At 35.3% G+C, this 22,596-nt stretch overlaps 1 pseudogene; it reads right to left on the reverse strand.

Moving 5' to 3' along the window:
* Positions 1-22,596, reverse strand: part of LOC149235942 (nicotinamidase 2-like) — a 53,968-nt pseudogene extending 31,372 nt beyond the window's left edge.

Genomic DNA, 22,596 nt, shown 5'->3' on the forward strand with positions numbered 1-22,596 from the left:
ATATTGAAGTTGTGATAAAACAACATTGATTACAATTAGATGACGCGACCCAAGAGATTGAAACTATTTTTTAAGATTTTAAAGTTGGGATTCAGGACTCTATGACCATTGCATCTACTACACCTTTTCATTTATGATTCATTTAATCATGGATTCTCTAGGTACCATTGAATCTGAGCACGTTGTCATTTTTGAGGTAGATAGCAAGTTACCAACCGATCTAACAAGCATATCCAATGTCCATCACTTTAGATTTCCCATCAAGTTATTAATTTCCCACCTAATATTAGCACTTCACAACCTTTGGCTCAACCTTATGGTTCTTGTTCATTATACTACATGATTTCTCTCATAAGTCTACATTTGGTTTTCATTCATTTTGTGGTTGTATTCAGGGATTACAACATTGACTTCTAAAACAAGCAATTGAGCATATAAATGAGAACAATAGAAAGGAGGGAAATGGAAGCATTTTGTAATATTGAAGATGCATATAAACCCTCCTCTATTCTTGAAACTCTTTAAGGAGGCCGAAGAGGAATATGGATTTGAGCAGAAGGGCACCATAACAATTCCTTGTCATGTCTTTGATTTCCAATGCATAGAGGATCTTATTAATGAAGAACAAAACGAGTTTCACAGTAACAAAAAACTCTACTTATGGTAACAATGTTGACTTTCAGCTTAGCATTCAAGTCATTATTGTAAGTGCCCTGTAGAAATTTCCAGGGATCAAGCCCAACGCCAGCGACCCAGTTCTTATAACAACCCCCTCTCACATTTACCCAAGTTCACCAGCTTAACAGGGTAAACATGAGAACGAAGAGTTCCTATGGCATTAATCGACCTCCAAGCTCTAGTTAAGGAAGTGGGGCCTACAATTGACCAAAAAATGATCCTCGAGAGAAGAAGGATCCCCCTTTAGCATCCATAGGAGGGCTAGGTGGAATTTAGGAGCATCTTCTATCTCGAAAGCCCAGAGATAGGAAATGTAATTTATCTAAGGCTCAACTGAAAGCTAAAATGGACATAGAAGATGGGAAATAACTCTCTCTGAAAGGGGCACTTAGAGCAGTGCAATCCCCTTATGTGGTGACCAAATGATAGTTTTATCCTTCAATTGAAAATGTTTTGCTAGCACATGTAAGAAGTTAGCTCTAAAAGATCTTTTCAAAAAAATTTGTCCTGATGTTATCATGCTTCAAGAAACCCTTGGATATGGAGATATCTTGGGGACATATATTTATAAAATGATGTCGGGTTGTTAATTCGTGACATCTAATGCAAAATGAAGATTTGGGGGCTTAGCTTTGGGTTTTAACGATAATAGTATCAAGCTTTTAAACTCTTGGGGGATCGATATGATTCTAGGTGCAGAGGTATATTCATCATATCTATGCATGGATCTCTCCCTTATCAACATTTATGGTATGTGCCATGACAAGGACTCTTAATGGAATTCTCTTTTATCTAAATATTTTATGAAGGCCTCAAATCTGGTGCTGGGAGGGGACTTCAATTTCTCCCTAGGAATGTTTGAAACCTGGGGGCCAATGGCTCAAGTCGACCCCTTGGAAAAGTTCTTGCGAACAAGTTAATGGTTGGTAAGCTTATTGATGTTAATTTTATTAAAATCAGACTCACCTGGAGGACAAGGTTCTCGGGTGAGGCGAGGGTGGCTAAGACACTAGATCGTTTCTTAATGAAGGAAGATCTAGTAAACCGAATCCCCCTCTTTAGATAGTGGGTAGGGATGGGGGTGAGTCTAACCACTTCCCAATCATCTTGGAAATGAAAGGGGCCAGTAGGAATAGTGGTTCCCCTTTTAAATTTAACCCAACGTGGTTCAAAGAACTCAGCTACAATCACTTAGTTAAACCCACATGGATTCCTCAGGTCCCTATCCAGGGTTCCTCAACTCAATTTTTTATGGAAAATCTAAAAGGAACAAAACATGCTATAATTACTTGGGTGAAAGAAAAAAGGGTTAGGGGAGAGGCTGAGGTAAAACTTATTGAAGAATCTCTTGAAAACCAGGAAAGCCCAGAGGGGGATGGATATGAGGTAGAAGAGAAAAAGGCGTGGATAAAATAGCTCGAAACCTTAAAAAGAAAGATCCTTAATGATATAGAAGAACAATGGAGACTTAAAAGTAGAGCTATATGGCTTGCATCTGGGGACGAAAATTCTAATTTGTTTCAAAATTATGTAAGAGGCAGAAAGAATATAAATACAATATGGGAAATGCAACAAGAAGAAGGGGGTACAACTAAATCTTTTGATGAGATTGCGTCTTTGGGGAGAGATCATTTCAAAAGCCTGTTTAGAGCCCCAGAAGAAGCTTCAATTGCAGAAGTAATCCAGGTTTCTCAACTTTTCCCTAGATATGTGGAGGAAGAAGAAAACAAAATACTAATGGCCCCTATTTCAAAAGGAGAAGTTGAAGGAGTTATTAAGTCAATGCAGAAAGATAAGAACCCGAGACTGCATGGTTGGATGGTCAAATTTTTTCAACATTTTTTTGAGCTTGTAGGGGATGAACTTACAGGGGTGGTGGAGGAATCTAGAACCAAAGGGTATGTATATAAGCCATTCAACTCCACTTTCTTGGCTCTAATACCCAAAATCGATGATCCAAATTTTTTTGAGGATTTCAGGCCCATCTCGCTTTGTAATTGCCTCTATAAAATCATGGTCAAGATCATTGCTCTCCACCTAAAGCCAATCCTCTCTAAAAATATTTCCAAGGAACAATTTGGATTTCTTAATGGCATACAAATCCATGAAGCTATAGGGGTTGCTTAGGAATCTAAACACAACATCAAAAAGAGCAAAAGAAAAGGTCTGATAGTAAAAATTGATCTTTCAAAGGCCTATGACAAAATCAAATGGTTATATTTGTGCCTCTTTCTTACTCGTCTCGGATTCAGAACTATTTTTTATCAATTGGGTCATGGGATGCATAACAAATGTGATATTTTTAGTCTTAATTAATGGCTCAACATCCCATTTTTTCTACAGTCAGAGAAGGCTCAAACAAGGGTGTCCTTTGTCCCCACTACTTTTCTTACTAGCGGCCGAAGGACAGAGGTAGTTGATTATTGCAGCTAAACGAAGAGGAGAGGTCAAAGGATTAAGGTAGCCACAAATATATTTGTCACCCACCTCCTATTTTTATATGACATCCTCAATTTCAGTGACGGATCCATAGGTGATATTGAGCAGTTGAAATCCTCGTTCGATCTTTTCATTAAAGAAAATGGTATGTGTATTAATGTTCAAAATTCCTCTTTAGTTCATAAAGCTTTATCTGTGGCTAAAATAAATAGAGTACTTACGGTTCTCCCTTTTGAAGCAAAGCCTATGATGGACAATTTTAAATATTTGGGTTTCCGCCACAAACCTAATTCTTACAGAAAGCATAACTAGAAGTGGTTACTGGCCAAAATTGAAAAACACATAAAACATTGGAGTTTTAAGTGGCTATCGAGGGTGGGAAGACTGGTATCAATAAAATTTATTCTAATTGCAATATCGATTTATTGGATTTCCCTTACCTAGGTCCCCAAAGGAATCCTAGCCCGGATTAGGAAACTGTGCGGTCGATCTTTATAGGTTGGCTCTACGGAGGAAGCGGTTCTTCCTTGGGTAGCCTTAGATAAAGTTACCCTCCCAAAGGCCTCAGGTGGATGGGGAATAAAGGACCTGCCCCTTTTTGCATCAGCTATTGCACCAAATTCTGGATGACACATATTATCAATGGATAATCTATGGATTGTTGTGTTGAAAAGGAAATATATTGACCCTTCTCCCATTAATGAATGGACACATAGGAAAGGCAAGAAACTCAAAACGTATATGTTATCTAGAAGGTCACTTTGGAATACATAAGCATTATAGAAGATGACCTTATGTGGCATAGTGGAAATGGGGAGAATCTTAGACTAGTTATCGATCTGTGGGTGGGTTGCAATGAAGGTTTTGTTCTCCCAAGGGAGCTAACGGTATTTCTCAATAATCAAGGTATTATCTTTCTGAATCAGGTTGCAGATGTTGAAGGTTCTTTGATCTAGCATCAAGGATGGAAATCTACTGATGATCTCCACTTAGAACCACAATGGGGACCTGATTAGGAGATCTATACTAGAGAACTGCAATGCACAAATGTCAGGATAAGGGATCTCCCATATGAACTTAGATGGGTTCATGCGCCCTCACGTCATTACTCTCGAAAATGTGGTTACAGTTATCAAATGGACATGAGATTTGAGGGGGTGTAGGCATGGTGGTGGAAACCACTATGGAAACTAAAATTCCCTAAAAAGTCAAGACTTTTTTCTCGTGTCTTCTTAGAAACAAGGTTCCCACGTGGGATAACCTTCAAAAAAGGAACAAACATGGACGTGGATGGTGCATAATTTGTAAAGACTCAAAAGAATCAGAATACCATTTGTTCTTAAATTGTCCTTTCATTATAAAAATATGGGAGGCCTCTTTGAGTCTCCTGGGAATTATACAAATCTGGAGAGGTTCTAGTATTGTTGAGGATTGACAGAATTGGTGGAACTCGACAAGAGATGAAAAGTTGAGAAACGTTCCACCAATAATTACATGGGGCATATGGTTGGCAAGGAACAAAGGCATCTTTCGAGACACTCCCTCGTCCCCATCCCTTATCGATTCTAAGTGTGCTTCAATATACTCTTTAGTCCCACTCTCAACATCAAATCATCCCCCTCGGATGATCAGAGAGGAACAAATAAGCCCAATATCCATTGGGCTTATTTCGATGGTGCATCTGATGCACAAAATAGATGTAGGGCATGATTGATAATTCACATAAAAGATCAAATAACCTTAAAAGAATCAATTGGCCTTGGTTCGAGATCAAACAAGTTTGCATAACTCTAATCACTGAAATTATTATTATGCTAGATTTGGGAAATTATAATTGATACAGTTCAAATTTTTGGTGATTCTTTAACTGTTATTAATTGGTTTAATGAAATTCAGAGATGCCAAAATCACATTTTGACTCCACACATTGAAGAAATTCTACATATTAAAATGGGTTTTGATTCTATATATGTTTGCCACATACACAGGGAGCGGAACTTAGAGGCAGATATCCTTTCTAAGGAGGGTCTGAAACAAGATTTGGGCACATGGCACATAATAGAGTAAGAAGATGGGAGGTTTTGTGAGTCGGATCAATAATCGTATATTAGATGATGCTTGTTTTTCAACATATGGGGCAGTCTTTCTCTACTTTTTTAGTTTACTTTTATTACAGTGTTATCAGTTGTTTATTTACAATTGTATTGTCACTATTGGTACAATTATTTTTTGTGGACATATTGGCTATAGTTACATATAAAAATTTATTGTTTGTGGGTTAGTTTCTCCGATTTATGGGGAGGCTCAGTTCAGTTTTTGGTTATTTGCATGGTCTGAGTAACAGTTTTATTCAGATTCTCTGTGTTTTTACTTTTTGTGGACTCATAGGTTCAGAAATACTTATGGCATCTACATCTGTAACTTTTTATTGACTTAATAAAAAGTTTGATTTTTTTTTCCGAAAAACAAAAAAACAAAAAACAAATATTGAATTAGGATTTATGGTTATGAAATGAGGCAATCAAGACATAAAACCTGTGATTAGATAATAATAATTTCATTATCTAATATTACTATTTCATTTTCACCAATTTTCAATAATAATAAAAATAATATCAATATAAAATTTATTTTTTCTTTAATTATAAACAAAAACACTAAAACCAAAATTCCATTATAAATAAACACTTTTACTTTTGAATTTTAAAAGAATAATAATAATAATATCTTTTGCATTCACCAACTCAATTAACACTTTTAAATCTTAAAATAATAATAATAATATCTTTTACATTCAACTCATTAAGTTTAGGTTAAGTTAAAACATAAAATGCACTAAATAAATTAGGGGTGTCAAACCATGTCTAAAACGAACTCATTAAATTTATATTAAGTTAAAATATAAAATGCGCGAAATAAATTATGAGTCTCAAACCATGTCGAAAATAAATCTTAAGATAGATTTAATCTTGATGATCTAAGACTTTTGTGATTCATAATGTAAATAGATGTCTTTCCGATTAATCACATAATCAAGATTTAGTGGACCTTTCGAACCAACTATTGTGATCCATCCTCAAGACAAGATTTTAAACTTTTAGTAAATCTTTATAAATTTCACTTTAACAAATCCACACATTTAATTGAGTTTCCATATCCACACATCTAATTGAATGATATTTCTCACCTTCTTATCTAGCACTAACTCTAATATATATAGATGTCAGATCCTTAGATGATGTTTGAGTGTTGCTATGTTAATTTTACTGAACAAATTTAATAAATAATTTATTATTAAAATCATGACATCGGCCAGTTATTAAAATAAAAAATGATTGGACGTCTTTAATGTAGAATAACTCTAATGGGCCTTACTACATTATTTCTCATTGTGGTGAAGAATATAAATATAAAAAAAAAAATTATCTCAGTGATCTGTCTGTAATCAGAAATAGCGGTGACGAATATAAATAGTAAAAGAAAAGTTTGTAATCAGAAATAGTGGCGATTAATATAAATACTAAAAGAAAAGTTAATGAAGAGGCAAGATTCCAATTTCAAAGTGCGTGAACAACTTTGGTCATACCAGTGCTACTTTTTCACTTCCCCATTATTCATTTACAACTGGTGATCAATTTATCCATTCCCCATCTATATATGTTTGCTCATCGTTGCAAAATTTTATATATATATATATTTCAATTCTACATAAATGTTAAAAAAATATGTCCATTCAAATTTTAAAATCTACTTATTCACTTGAACAATTTTGAGCTCGCACTTTTTTATTGGCTTACTCAATAACTAGTTTGGAGTTCACTGAATAAAATTATTTTTCTTTTCTTTTCAGTAAAATTTTAGTATTAACAAAATTAACATAAAAAGTAATTAGTTTTGATAGTGATTTTGAGCAAAAACTAATATCTTTAATTATAAATTAATATATTTTTTCATAAATTAAGCATCACTGATAGTATCATAAAAATGAGAGGAATGCTTTTGAGTGGAAATCTTATGTGAATAATTAATTTGTTCAAAAGCCAACAACTAAAGTGATTTCGTTTGCTATATAAAAGAATAATGGTGTTTGAAATCAAAACTCTAATCAATCTCACCATTTTTATATAATATAACCCTGTTTGGTTACTTGTGCTTTTTAATTATGTTGGAAATATATATGAATGAAAGAATATGGTTTATAAGTTACAAAAGTTAGTAATAATAACTTGTTTGCAATAAAGTCTACGATACTATTTTTTTTTTTTTTTTTTTTTTCTCGATGTGGTTCACGGGGCACCGGAGGTGGGCCGCTACGTCCACGTAGAGCTGCACGGCCATCAGGCCTACCCCCGAGGGCGTCAAGGAGATTTGACCCCGTGACCTCTCAAACCGGGAGAGTACTATCAGCGGGAACTCGACCATTTGAGCTATCCCTCGGGGGCGTCTACGATACTATTTTTTGCAACATTTGAAAATAGTTATTATTCATATTTGAGATCACATAATTTGATTGCAGTAATGACTTATTTGCAACAAAATATATGATACGACGCAACTCAAGGAATTGAGCTGCTTTAAAACATTTGAAAATAATTATTATTCATATTTGAGATCACATAATTTGATTGCATACGGAAATTAAAAATATTATGACCTTAAAAATTAAAAGTATACATGGAAATTTGGAATGTTATAACTTGATATTGGAGATGTTTCCACTGATCTCATTTACTCACCCACTTCTCAGTCCAATAATCATACAAGTTTATAGCAATGTGGATTGAATACTAGTTTCAAAGTAATTGTTGGGTTGGTAATCGAGCACAATTAGCATTATACAGACCATTCATTTTTTTATAATGTAAAATAAATTATATTAAACTTTTTCTTAAAATGTCAATCACTGTACACTTTCAAAGCAAATTATTCCTCTCTCATATAAGATCCGCCTCTCCTTACTGAATTTGATTGATTTGATATCAACCCCACAGGCCCCTCACCAACGGTGACTCCCTGAGTCACAAGAAAATGATAGTCGAAAGCCTTTGTTTGACGAAAATCTGACGCCAACAACTTGGGTTGCGTGTTCCGCACAGTTCTATGCATACAAGGCTATGCCTTTATCAGGGTAGAGTTAGTATGGATTATTAAAAAATTGTACAAAATTAAGTACTGGATTCTTAGGTAATTAATAGATAGGATTTGATATATGCAATTTTATGACACTTGTTTGTTAGGGAGAATTTTTTTATTTTTGTTTTTTTAAATAAATTTTATTTTTGATAAATCTATTAAATATTCCATAAAATTAGTCATTTCACTAATATCAGCCAATTAGAAAATAGAAATTTAAATTTCAAAAATAATTTTTGATTTCCAAAAAAATCAATTTAATAATTTTTTTTAACCTTAATAAACTTTATAGATTGATTGAAAAATTTGAGAGGTCAAATTTTTTTGACCATAAATTGATTACAATATAACCTTCCTGGTATAATAACATTTACATTGGCATTGATAAATAGCATTATTAACATTTACATTATAAGCATCATTATTACTATTAATATTAATAATATGAAAAATATTATATCAAAATTAATAACTATAGCATGTTTTGAGAAGATTTTTCGGCGTAAATCACATTAGAATGCATTTTTCAATGCGTTTCGAACCAACAAGTGTGGTTCATTGTCAGGACAAGTTGAAGAATCAGATCCTAGCTGCATGTTAAATAGATAGAGCAGAACATCCATCTCTGCATCTTTTAAGAAATGCCAGATCTGACTTCAACTTCGAAACCTACAAGCGTGTCCATTCAAAATGATGAACCTTAGTTGCAGTGGCTCTTCCGTGTAGGGATTCAATTGTGGAATTGAGGCTTCTGTGATCCATATCAAGTTTTGAGAAGATTTTTCAGGGTAAATCACATTAGAATGCATTTGTTGATGCGAAAGAGCCACAACAACCAAGGTTCATCGTTTTGAACAGACACACTTGAAAGTTTCGAAGTTGAAGTTAGATTTGGCATTTCTTAAAAGATGCATAGATAGTCGTTGGATGTTTTGCTCTATTTATTTATCATGTAGCTAGGATCTGATTCTTCAACTTGTCTTGACGATGAACCACACTCTTTGGTTTGTTACACAAACTTATCTTCATGAATTACGATGCATTTAGTAATTGTTATAAGTAATTTTATATATCGTAATATGTATTTTTTTAATTTTATATATATATATATATATATATATATATATGTTGAATTTAATGTTAAAGTTTATTCTCAGACATTTCATTATCAAAATTTTCTATAACTTCAACGTCCTTGAATTCAAGCTCTAATGAATTAGGTTATGATCTCTAGATGAGAAGTACATTGGAAATGGTTCTTCATTTGGAAGTTCAAGGCATTACTTAAATTGATTTTTTTATGTTAGCAATAAATAAAATAAAATTATTACTTGGCACAATTTATAGAAAAAAAATGTCATGGTCCAAGTCTTTGTCCACCTTGTAAAGAAAATTCTGAAAGTGCAAAACACCACTTCACTTTATGCTATTTTACCAAGAAAATTTCGGCCGAAACCAAGTCATTCACTCTATGCCATTTAACCAAGGAAATATGGGCTACAACCAAATCATTCACTCTATGCCATTTAACCAAGGAAATATGGGTTGCAACCAAATCATTCGCTTTATGCCATTTAACCAAGGAAATCTAGGCCACAACCAAATCAATCACATGTGGGAAGGGGATTTGGGAATGTGTAGCAGTCGAAGAGGCCCTAGAAGATTCACTAAAGAACCTAAATAAGACCCAACATTATCACCTTGTTTTTGTTTTATGGGTAGTTTGGGCCATAAGAAATGAATATCTCTCAGGATACTTGCATCTCCCACCAAGGATCTTTTTACAATATCAAAAGAGCATAAATAACTTTCAAGGAATCAAAAAAGAAAATGTTAAACCCATATGGGATGTGAACAATCATAAATGATAGAACAATGAATTGCATTTCTTATTATCTTATATGTACATTTATAATACATTAGAGTGATCGTTGGATTCCATATTCCAAGGTCCCTTAGACTCCCTTTGACTATCCAATTTCCACACTAACCCTTAGGATTAGGTGTCCAGCATTCCCCCCCCCAATCCGAAGGGGTATGTGTGAGTCCAAGAAGAGAGTTGTAATACAAAATGTGCAAAAATGCATGGAAACACTGGGTTGAATGTGCTCTCTAAAATGTTGGTATAAGGGGTGGTTTAAGGATGACCACCAACACTGGAATGCTTAGTGCAATTCCCGGAACTCTTCCAAGTCTGGCAAGAAGTTGAAATATTCTGCAAGAGGAAGTGTCCCTAATGCTTTGGAGAGGGAGACCTTCAACCTAAAAAAGGGAGGTCTACAACCTGTAGTGGTTTAAGGATGACCACCAACTCTGGAATGCTTAATGCAATTCCTGGAACTCTTCCAAAATTGGCAAGAAGCTGAAGTCTTATGCTAGAGGAAGTGTCCCCAATGTTATGAAGAGAGGTCTCAACCCCGCATAGATGGTTTAAGGTTGACCACCAACCAAAAGCATGCTCAGGGGCATCTTTGTCTCTATCTACAACTCTGAATCTGGTATGGCAGGTTGTGGCTCAGGCTCTCTTGATGTGGCTTTGAAACTTGTAGATGACCATCACTTCCCCCCCTGTCAGATACAAGGTGAGAGGATGGAGAAAACTTGAATGAAATATTGTTCAATACTTTAGAACAAGTTCTGACATATGACTGAAATATCTTCTTGGTTGTTGAAGCCCATTTCCAAGAAGCGATCCATCCAAGATGAATATTTGTTCTTGCAAGAGGCTTGTTTCTGAAGCATCTATTTGAAGAGTGAGTGGTTTTATGACAGTGCTCACATGGATGAAGATCAAAACAATGATCTTCCATATTGACAACTCGGTCACAATGTTGGCATTTAACAACTTTTGACTGTGAATGTGGAGGAGCAAAATCTGGAATAGGTGAAGGTGAACCGCCATAAAGAAACCTAGCACTTTGAAATTGAATGGGCTTGGAATAGTTTGGAATATGAAAGGATGCCTCCTTATCGTATCCAAGACCTGTTTTGTGCTTGTTGTGGACAAGCTCTTCCCAATGTCTGATGATTTTCTTAGGAAGTGGAGGTTGAATTTCAGCTTCTGCATGCAATTATGCTGCTTCATTAGGTACTAGATCTGAATCAACTTGTTGCTTATGGGAGTCTATTTCAGTGTTCTGAACAGAAACAAGTTCAGAATGATGACTCCACTACTATAATTCTTCTTGTTGTAGCTTTGTCTCAAGTTTCAAAAAAATCAATCATTTTTTGTGCATCTTGTAAACATGTTCTAATGTTAGCAAGAGAAGCTTTGCTGAATCTTAATGTGACTTCAATAGTAGACAACATTAGAGTGATTAATAATTCTAACAACTCATCTAGTTTGGCCATCTTTTAATCTCAATAATGAGACTCAGCAAAGAATAAAAGCTAAGGAACATAAAATCCTGAAACAAATTTGTAAATCATAGTGCACTAAGAATCTCATTACCTTTGGGCTTTGTCGCTAGTGAATGCGTTGAATCTCTATGGTGTTAATGAATATCAACACGTTGTTGTGACTAGAGTCTATCATTTTATCAGAAGTCACAGTACCACAATTTCCACATAATGATCGAAATAAAAAACACTGAAGGAGTTATTGGAAAAATTGATGAAGCCCTCTTAAACTTTGAAAAGGTTTGAGCTCTTGATCAATACAATATAACTATCATGGATAAGTATGTTATGCTGCTATAGACATGGACATACCTTTCTAAATTGAACAGACTGTTAAATGACTTATTGACTACTGATCCTAAAAGGCCAGAAGTTTGGGTTGTGTCAGTTATTTACTGGGATAAGTGAGATGATAAGAGTTGTGATTTGACAGATGCAGAAAGGAGTCTGCGGGTTGATGACAGACATATACTAGGTTACATTGTTAAGGGGAACCTATTACTATCCTACATGGCAATATCTATGGTAATGGAATAGGAACTTTCTTGAAGCAACAAGTTGTTTTCTTTCCTGGAGCATATTTCATTTCGTTTTGTCGGGAGCTCATGCATCACCTAACTCAGGTAGTGCACACTCAAAGGTGTGTCTTTGCCCCGCCTCAAGACTCAGCTACTGCAAAAAAAAATCCAACTGATCCACTACTTGTGGCGTTGGAAGAGAGTATTCACAGATATTTGGCTCAATATCTTGCTTATCTTGATCTGTGTATGGTCTCTGAAAATAATGTGGACAGCTGGTGTTGGGTTGCCTTCTTTGAAGAGACTAGAGAAACCTACAAGAGAATTATATCAGCTTGTTTAAGACCTTTGGAACATATGGAAACGAAGCTTCTCGAAGGCTTGGACAGTTCATCTGTAGAGAAGATAGCAGACATTTTGTCTTAGCTAATGCAGTTGTAATGGCATTTGGGAATGTTGAACAATTGAGGCTTTGAAATAGCTAAATTTCCACGCACAATACTTTAGTAGGATTCATCTATAGATAAGACAACAAATATTTTGTCTCAGCAGATGAAGTTGTAATGGAATTTGGGAGAGCTAAACAATTGAGGCTTTGAAATAGCTAAATTTCCAAGCATAAGACTTTAGTAGGAACGAAGATCAACCACATTCTGGAACTCGGCCTGAGAAAAGAGTGAAACCGCTCCCCACGCGAAGCCGCCGAGAGGAACAAAGGCTTTAAAGGCCCACGTCTTATTTATCATTACGACAGGCATCCTATTCTTTCTCTTTTCTCTTGTGTTGTCAATAGCTCCTCAAAAATATCCATATATGTTGGGTGCTTTGAGGGGGAAGCCAAATTGTTTGTGGATTTTATATGGCAACCAATGACTTTGAAGTAGAAGAAGAGTTCCCCTACAATGGAGGAGGGGACTCCTTTTCTATCGCCCCTCCATTCCAACGACAATGGAGAATATTACAAGGGTGATTCACGTGATTCTATTAGGAGTGCGATGGTAGCACTGGGAGAGGAGTTGAATGATATGGTCCGAGGAGGTATGAGTTAACGTAGATGACCAGAAAGTATGGAAAGGCCACCAAGTGATGTCGCAACATAGTATTACAGTATTAAAACCAGGAGTTGGGAGATGACTATACACATACCATTCAACTGGAGTGGAGAGGGCCGACTATACACATACCATTCACCGCACCATTTTCTTCAAACCAAGACTGCTCCAAGGCTACACCACAAACACGTTGTGCAGGGATTTACCAATCTGATCCATTTCTCCATAGAAACTGTGGTCTATCCTTTTTTTCAGAGACAATCTGTCAGTGGCGATGTTCAACATCCATTGTAAACCTCCTGACACTTTCGTTTCTCTTTGTTGCGCTCTCGTTTCCTCTTACAATCTGGAATGCAAACAACTATTTCTGGTAGGAAACCGACAAACAGTGTGACAGGTAGAGATATAAATTTTGAAACGGTCTGGTGCAGGTCTGCAACTTGACAATTAAGGAAGGCAGTGGGACAACGTGCAGCAAGAATAATAATGGTAGTTCTGACACACAAGAAGGCGACAGGAAGGCGGAGCTGACATTTAGAGAGTCCACAAAACAAGTGGCTCAAATTAGAGTAGGCCAAAAACTCAATTGCAACTCTGATACCATGTTAAACCCACATGGGATGTGAACAGTCATAAATGATAAAACAGTGAATTGCATTTATTCTAAACTTAGATGTACATTTATAATACATTAGAGTGACCGTTGGATTCCATATTCCAAGGTCTCTTGGACTCCCTTTGACTGTCCAACTTCCACACCAACCCTTAGGATTACGTGTCCAATGGAAAAAATAGAAAAGGATTGAGCTTCCAGATATAGATTCTTCCATCCCTTTTGGTTACTTTGATTGTGTAAAAAATCGATATCCCAATGCCTATGGGACTGGGGTATTTTACTCATCTCTCCTCCTTCAAAAATACTTTTTCAGTGGCCTCAGAGAAGGAAAATAACAATGCACAAGTGTAAGAAAGTGGTAAGAAACAACTATTTTAATGAATACTCCATAGAAGCATAGATTAAATTACCTCAACATGTTTCAAGATTCGGATTTGGTCACAGATTGGATGATCAGTTGTCTTAATCGGTTCTAACCATAATAGAAGTATCAATCTCTATGGAAATATCCAAGTAGCAGAGGAGGTAAGATCATCATTCACATATATTTCTTCCAAGCACAATTTATTGAAATTATAACCACGGAGCAAAACGGTTATCTAAAGGAATCTGATGTTTTTCAGCGAATGTATTTTAAGCTCCCCATCCTCTTAGGAGAGCTAAACGAGCAACATGATTGACTCCAAGAGTGAAAGATCACATTCAAAGATCACAATAATGAGTTTTACACATTTCCTTAAGATGTTGAAAAGCGCTTGTCATATAGTTTTTCAGCTCGACATTAACCTTCTACTCATCCCACAAAAAACCTTGGATGTTCTGCAAGAAAAAGCGATATAATTAGAAAGAGGAACTAAAATTAAAAAAAATCACCCAAAATTCAACCACCTCACTCAGACAATGATTATACCAACATTTTATTGAAATGTAGCACTTAAAGCCCATCACCAAAATCCTTGTCACATAATAAAAGGCATAGTTACATGGGAATTAATGAACTCTGTAATTTTCAAGATCATTAATATAAATCCTTCACATTTATATGCGGTAGAATTGCAAGAATATAATGGGCAGTACTTTACTCTACAATCTTTTAAATCATCAATTTACCCAACCTAACATATATCATTGTTCGGGAACTGAATAAATAAGTTCGGCAACAAAAACAGGTCTACTTCAATCTAGTAAAGCATCAACTCACCAAACACAATAATAGAATCATCGAATAATGGACAAATGAACACAACAAAATTGGCAAGAAGCATGTACTTCTGCTAGTCATTTTGGACACTGTGGGAATCCTATTCTTAGATGGTAGGATGACAATTATTTTAGTTGTTTCCTATTTTATTTTATATTTTTTTTTCTAAAGAATACAAAAGGAGATAGACAGTGCATAGCATTTCCAAAGTGGAGTCATGGATTACTTTTTTTTGTATGATGCTATAAACACATGAGAACCGTGATTTTTTCTCTTTTAAATAAAAATTGTGATGTTTTTCTTGGGATAAAAAGAAAACTGGCAAGTCTATCAATTCATATGAGGCAATGTTGCAATAAATTTAATGGACCATCAGTATTCAATTTAGTATATCATCAATGTACCCAACATCATTGTATTTTAGTAGACATGGGGGGGGGTCTTGTGTTTTAAGGAAGTTGGTTTCCTAAGTGTTGAATTATTGTAATTATTAAGGTTTCGAGTGATTTTAATGAGAGAAGATAGAATAGAGATTTAATTAAGTATAGTGAGTCATATTTGTAAATGTTCTCAAATGTTGGAGAACATGAGAGATTCAGGATAGTTGAGAGATTTGAGAATCAGTTGTAAATCTTAGATTAGGAGTTGGTTTCCTGATTTGTGGATTAAAGAGGCTCCATGGGGATAAAGATGAGATTTTAGGATTTTGTTGAGAAGTTTATGAATCTAAACCAGGAATTGGTTATAGAATCATTCTGTATAAATGTAAGCCAAAAAGGCAGAGAAAAAGTTAGTCAAGTTAGTTTGTTAGCTGGTTAGCTAGTTAGAGGTTGTGAGTTAGAGGTTTGATTGTAAACCTACCGACAGTTAGGAAAATAGAGGCCATTGATACAAAAGATCAGGCCAAGGAGGGAGTTCCTATGTAAATACATGTTTATTAATACAAACAACTTGATTCTGAGTTTTTGTGTGTGTATGGAGTAATTTAGTTATAATCTATGTGTGAACCAAAGTAAGTTCTGTGTAACAGAGGTTGCAAGTGGAATTCGAGCATAACATGGAGAAGAAGAATGATAAGAAGGATCATAATGGATCACTTGAATCCATTCGAAGGATCACAGTCGAGATTCAGGAGTGACTGTGTTAAGAAGCTCAAGAGGAAGTTGTGATGCAGGGCATCTAAAGACCAAAACCTTGGAAGAAACCCAAACCCACAGAAGAACACTGAAGAAATGCATAAAAACGAAGTAAAGGGAAGAACGAAGATGTGAAGTGTCGATGTTAGGAGCCATTGGATCAGCTAGATCAATGAGCGAGATTGTTTGTGATAAGCGGCCAGGATTAAGTCGTGTAGAATGGAGTCAACAAATGAATGAGGAAGATCAAACCAAAGTGCTTGCGGAAGGTGAATCGCGGAAATTGATCTAGATTGTCAGATCAACAGATCCGTTAGATCGACGAATATTAATGGTGGAGGAATAGATATGGATCATTAGATCGATATATCTATTAGATCAATGGTGATCAGTGACTACGGGGGTAGGACAGTACAGGTTTCCTTGATCGTGGTTGAAGTCCCACACTCGCTCCTAGCCATCGATCTCATATTCAACCTCTTAGATCACGGTCAACTACGGGGGTTAAGGCCATTTTAATCTGTGTTCTAGTTGAAGTCCCGCAAACTGTATATTTGATGGCCTCTTATATCTAACGGTCATCGCGCACCAATCAGCTCGTACAATAGTCAAGGAAGAAAGACGTGTTTATAAGCGGAATCTGTTTATCAGGTGGAGAAAAAGTGGTAAGTGGTAATTCGGGGTAGTCACCCGATTCCATTTAGCAGTCAACACGTAGCATGTCGGAGGAGAGAGGAAACCACTTTATCGGATGGGTAATCCTCATGCAAGTGCCTCACCCAATATTGTTGTTAACCGTTGGATCAAGTGTGCTTTGATCAATGGTGGGGGATCGCCGATTAGTTTCGCATCGCAATATTTCATGAGTGGATGAACCTTGGCCTTAAGAAAATGCGATTTGCGATGTGTGATGCTCAGGTGTATCATCAACCGTCGGATTGAAGGGTGAGATCAACAGTGGAGATTGAAGCCGATAAGGATTGGGCCTAAGCGGACTCAAGAAGTTTATCAATGCGAGTTAAGTGATTTGAGTTCCAACAAATGAATGGGTTTAAGTTGTGATACGATGTGACAGTCGTTGATCTGATGGAGTGAAATCAATGGTGGAGGATGAATGCGATAAAGGTAGAGCGTCGGGAAATGTGCAAAGACCGTGGATTGGCAGAAAGGTAAGGTTTACATACGCTTTGTGGAGTATTTCTATTATATAAGAATTATAATAGAAATAAAGTGGATAAAGGTTTTATGGGTTAAGTTCGAATATAACCAAAGTTAAAGAGTGGGGTTTGGTTAATATGCGCGGGGCATAAAGATTAACTAAATTTTATGAGGGTGTATAAAGTCCCGATGGAAAGGATTAATTAAATTTCAAACTATGGTTAGTCAAATATAACATTTCCGCATAAATTTTAACTAAGAACCTTAAACCTTTGTTTAAGAAGGTTTTCACCATGGATCAGGTGATTAAGGCCTGGGACCAGTGACATGAAATTTTATTTGCATAATGTGGGTATTGTTGGCTTAGCATGGCATCAGGAAGGAACAACATGCCTTAGAACCTAAGGCTAAGCCCCCAGTCATAACCCTCGGTCCTTTGAGAAGGAAAACACTTGCGGATCTAAGTGTTAAGAGAGCCAAGGATATCAGACAGTGCATAACATTTCAATTGTGTAAGTTACAATTTAGAGGAGCTCCGATATAACGCCAAGCCATCAGTCATAGTTCTAGTCCTATGAGAAAGCAATTTCTCAAGGAGCTAAAGGCAAAGGGGGCCAAGGATATCTAAGAGTGCAATATCGTAACATTCGTCTTGTGTAAGTTATGATATGTTGTGTTCTGACATGGAAGTAAAACAAGTTTAATGGATGTATGAGTTGGAAACTGAAGAATTGAATGTAGGAACAATGCATTTGGTTGTTGAAGTCAGTGAGAACTACAGAAGACTCTGAGACAATGCAACGAGGATAAAATTTAACAGACATGAATTTGAGGGAATGAAGGAAGAAATTGGCTACTTCGTGTGCACGTCTGGGAGAGTTAAATGAGGATTAGAGTAGCCATCCCTGAGGACTGTCAAGCTCTACGGAGCAATAAATAAGAATGGGACTCCGAGAGGCGTGCGTAGGCCGCCTGAGAATTAAATTCTCAACATGGAGATTTATGTAGTCAGTTAGTGAAGATCTCCATTGTCTATATCTGTGTTTAATATTGTGATAGGATTCATCCAAAAGATGAAAGAACAACAGGGGGAGCCATGTCGAACTACATTTGGGTAGTAAGGGTACAGACAACATAGATATCCTTGCAGAGTGTGCTTCTTTGAATCAAAACCAACGTTTGAAATTGATCAATTGGGGGAATTGAGCATATTGTTGAAGTGCTGAGGAGTGAGATCTATGCGTATAAGAAGTGAGGTCTAAGCACTGAGAGTAGATAGAGTGGTTATGCAGTAAGAGAAGTTGGTGTGCTGTGAGAAGAACAATGAGGGAAGAGTTGAAGAGCAAGTAGTAGATTTATTTCTTTGTAAAGAACAATGTGAGTTGAATTGAAGTAGTTGTAGCAGAGAGCCCGTGTGAGAGAGGGTAGAGTGTTGAGGATATGTTGTTGTGAGCAACGAGTAACTATCAGCTACATGAGACAAAAGGGAGTCAGTGGAACAATAGAACACAAAGAGCAGAAGTTGATTCAACAACCAACCATTTTTGTATTTTAGTTGTAATGTATAAGCCTTTGTTTTCAGTTTCAAAATTGTATGAAATAGTAAAAGAGTGGCCAGCGCAGGTTTGTGCCTGCATTCAAAATAGGTTGGTGCCTCTTGGCAAGTTGGTGCTTGCTAACCAAAGGGGGTCGGTGCCTCTTGTGAGTGGGTGCTCACAAACAAACATATGTAATTAAGTAGGTGCTTAATTTACATCATAAACAAACAATAAATTTGGTGTTTTTTTCCCTCTGGGTTTCCACATGAAAAACATTGTGTCAAATGTGTGTGTTGCTCATGTGATTGTTGTATGAACATGAATGTTTAAACTTGTTGTTCACTTCCTTTATGAATGAATGCTCCCACAAGTAACATAATATAAAGGGGTTGTAAGCATACTAGAAAAAGAAAAGAATCTCACTATTACTAATTCACCCCCCCAGTAATTCCTTATTCCAACATATTGGACTTAAGCTAATTTTTATTCAGCCATTAGACTATATCTCAATCACCATGTATGATTATCGGGCTTAATGGTATTATTATGCATAATTTAAATTATAAAAGGGCATCTCTACATGGTTACACACACTTATATATTAAATGGGTTTTTCATTGGAATTGGAAGATACAATTTCAAGCAACATTGTGATTTTTTATTATTAAAATTACAATTTTTAATACATAAATGGATTCGGCACTCTGAAAAACTCCTGGAGTACTCAAATTCTACAACACCCTGGAAAACAATTAGAGTACTCAAATTCTACCGATTAAACAACAACTACCAAATTTTGGTTAAAATTAGCTAGAAAAAATGTCCTCAAACTATTTCATCTATTAGTTAACTGTAATAATTGTTAAACTATTTCATCTATGAGTTAAGTGTACTAATTGTTATAAGTAATTTTATATATCATAACATCCATTTCTTTTTAATTAAATAATATCTCCACACACACACACACACACACATAAACCTAGTTTATAACACACTATATTTTTAAGGAATCACTAGATTATATCTCAATTACCATGTATGATGAAGCCATTATACATAATTTAAATGATAAAAGGGAATCTCTATATCTCATTTTATGATCATGGTTAAACAAACTTATCTTCATTAATTACGGTGCATATATATATATATATATATATATATATATATATATATATATATATATATATATATTACTGTGAAAATTTATTCTCAAACATTACATCATCAAAAATTTCTATAACTTCAACGTCTTTGAATTCAAGCTTTAATGACTTAGGTTATGACCTCCATAGGAGAAGCACATTGGAAATGGTTCTTTATTTGGAATTTCAAGGCATTACTGAATTTTTTTTTAAGGTAACATTAAATAAAATAAAATTATTTCTTGGCACAATTTATAGAAAAATTCTTGTCATGGCCCAAGCCTTTGTCCACCTTGCAAAGGAAATTCTGAAAGTGTAAAACACCACTTCACTCTATGCAATTTTACTAAGGAAATTTGGGCTGAACCAAGTCATTCACTCTATGCCATTTAACCAAGAAAATATGGGCCACAACCAAATCATTCATTCTATGCCATTTAACCAAGGAAATCTGGGTTGCAACCAAATCAATGAGTGGTGGAAAGGGGATTTGGGAAGGTGTAGTAATCGAAGAGGCCCTAGAAGATTTGCTAAAGGACCTAAATAAGACCCAACATTATGACCTTGTTTTTGTTTTATGGGTAGTTTGGGTCATAAGAAATGAATATCCCTTAGGATACTTCCATCTCCCACCAAGGATATTTTTAAAATCTCAAAGGAGCATACATAAATTTTGAGGAATCAAAAATGAAAAAATAAAAAGGGATTGAACCGTCGGATATAGATTGTCGCATCCCTTTTGTTTACTTTGATTGTGTAGCAAATAGATATCCCAATGGTTGTGGAACTGGGGTATTTTACACATCTTTTCTCCTTCCAAAATATCTTTTCAGTGGGCTCAGAGTAGGAAAATAACAATGCAGAAGTGTAAGAAACAACTATTTTATTGAATACTGCATCGAAGCATAGATTAAATGACCTCAACATGTTTGAAGATTCGAAGTTGGTCACAGATTGGATGATCAGTTCTCTTAATCGGTTCTAGTCTTAAGAGAAGTATCAATCTCTATGGAAATCTCTAGTTGGCAGAGGAGGTAAGATCATCATTCACATCTATTTTCTCCAAGCACCATTTATTGAAATTATAACCACAAAGTAGACCGATTATCTAAAGGAATCTGATGTTTGTCAGCAGATGTATTTTAAGCTTCCCATCCTCTTAGAAGAGTGGCACGAGAAACATGATTGACTCCAAGAGTGAAAGCTCCCATTCGGAGATCACAATCATGAGTTTTACACATTTCCTTGAGATGTTGAAAAGTGCTTGTCATATAGTTTTTCAGCTTGACATTAACCTTTTGCTCATCCCACATAAAACCTTGGATGTTCTGCAAGAAAAAGTGATATAATTAGAAAGAGGAACTAAAATTAAAAAACTCGCCCAAAATTCAACCACCTCACTCATACCATGATTATACCAACTTTTTACTGAAGGATAGCACTCAAAACCCATCACCAAAATCCTTTTCACATAATAAAATAAATAGATACAGGGGAGTTAATGAACTCTGTAATTTTCAAGATCACTGATATAAATCCTTCACATTTATATGGGGTATAATTGCAATAATATAACGACCAGTACTCAGCTCTACGATCTTTTAAATCGTCAATTTACCCAACCCAACATATATCATTGTTCAGGAACTGAAGAAATAAGTCTAGCAACAAAAAAGGTCTAATTCAATCTAGTAAAACATCAACTTACCAAACACAATAATAGAATCATCAAATAATGGAAAAATGAACACAACGAAACTGGCAAGAATCATGTATTTATTCTTGTCATTTTGGGCATTATGGGAAGCTTATTGTTAAATGGTAGGACGACAGTTCTTTTAGCTATTTCTTGTTCTATTTTATATCTTTTGTTTTCTAAAGAATATAAAAGGAGATAGACAATGCATAGCATTTCCAAAGTGCAATCATGGATTACTTTTTTTTGTATCATGCTATAAACACATAAGAACCATGATTTTTTCTCTTTTGAATAAAAATTGTGATTTTTTTCTTGGGATAAAAAGCAAACTGGCAAGTCTATCAATTCATATGAGGCAGTATTGCAAGAAATTTAATGGACCATCAGTATTCAATTCAGTATATCATCAATGTACCCAACTCAACCTATATCACTGTTAGAGATCTGAAAAATAATTCAGGCAACAAATACAAGTCTATTCCTATATTGTAAAGCATCAATTCACCAACCTTAATAACATAATAATCAAATAACAGACAAATAAACACAAGAAAAGTGGCAAGTCAATCATATGTAGATGAAAAAGCGTCGTGACTGAAGTTTGTATAATCAAGTCCAAAAAAATAGTTTCCTCAAGGATACATACCTGAACCCACTCAAAGTAGCTAACAATCACACCACAAACATTTGCATATATGTCTGGTAGTACTACAACAACCTTCTTGTATAGAATCTGAAATGCATCTAATAGTACATAACATAGCTAAATTTAAGAATCATGAGAGAAGTAAAATTACTCCAAAACCTCTACAACTTTAACTGATTGTCTAATTCACCTTGTCAGCTTCTGAATTTGTGGGATGATTGGATGCCTCTATCAT

Source organism: Pinus tabuliformis, chromosome 8 (genome assembly GCF_031772625.1).
Source record: "Pinus tabuliformis cultivar Carrire ecotype Pingquan chromosome 8, CPIR1, whole genome shotgun sequence".
Lineage (NCBI taxonomy): Eukaryota > Viridiplantae > Streptophyta > Pinopsida > Pinales > Pinaceae > Pinus > Pinus tabuliformis.